At 45.5% G+C, this 962-nt stretch overlaps 1 protein-coding gene across 1 annotated transcript in view; it reads left to right on the forward strand.

Moving 5' to 3' along the window:
* Nucleotides 1–335: 335 nt before the first annotated feature.
* RPP38 (ribonuclease P/MRP subunit p38) overlaps nt 336–962 on the forward strand; it is an 8,308-nt gene continuing 7,681 nt past the window's right edge. Inside the window, exon 1 of the mRNA XM_015811207.1 lies at nt 336–351. The gene's annotated coding sequence lies outside the window, so the exon portion shown is untranslated. The remainder of the gene's footprint in view (nt 352–962) is intronic.

Genomic DNA, 962 nt, shown 5'->3' on the forward strand with positions numbered 1-962 from the left:
TAATCTCTAGGGTTAGTCTGTCCATTTCTGCACATTCTAAGATTTACCTAATTATAATCTCATCAGATGGTACATTCTCATTTTTATAATATTGGGCAAATGCTATTCTCGCAGCTGTCAATATATGTAGTACTACAGGTAAATACTCATTTTCTTTGCCATAGTTAGATCCTAGTATTCCTAACAGAAACAATTCTGGCTTAAATTCTATCTGTATTTTAGTTATCTTTTCCAGCCATATATGAATCTTAAATCAAAATTTCTTTGCACTAGGACAGTGATGGCGAACCTTTTAGAGACTGAGTGTCCAAACTGCAACCCAAAATCCACTTATGCATCGTCGAGTGCCAGGTAGGTGTGGCCCATTGGGTGGGTGTGGCCCATTGGGTGAGCGTGGCTGCAGTGATAACGGCAGACTGGGTGGGACTATAAAGTTCAATCAATCAATTCCAACTTTGCAAGAACTTTTTTTCCCGCGAGAAGTTGAAATTGACTGAACTTTTTTTTTTTGCACGCGGCAGCGGAGGCCTAAGGTGAAAAGGTTTTATAAAACCCAGCTGTAGGCCTAGGACTGGGGCGACGGCACGCGTGCCCACAGAGAGGGCTCTGAGTGCCGCCTCTGGCACCCGTGCCATAGGTTCGCCACCACTGCACTAGGACATACCCACCAGATATGGTAATAGGTACCTGGCTTTTGTTTACATTTCCAACAATCATTTGAAACATTTTTTAACATTTTCACTAACCTTACTGGTGTCATGTGCCATACCAGTCGGGTTTCAGGCCGGGGCACAGCACGGAAACGGCATTGGTCGCGTTGGTTAATGATCTCTGGAGGGCCCGGGACAGAGGGTATTCCTCTGTCCTTGTTCTTTTGGACCTCTCAGCGGCTTTTGATACCGTAGACCACGGTATCATGCTGCGGCGTCTCGGTGAGTTAGGAGTGGGAGGCACCGTTATGC

This window comes from Protobothrops mucrosquamatus, unplaced genomic scaffold, assembly GCF_001527695.2.
Source record: "Protobothrops mucrosquamatus isolate PMUCROS unplaced genomic scaffold, P.Mucros_1.0 scaffold33, whole genome shotgun sequence".
In the NCBI taxonomy this organism is placed as follows: Eukaryota; Metazoa; Chordata; class Lepidosauria; order Squamata; family Viperidae; genus Protobothrops; species Protobothrops mucrosquamatus.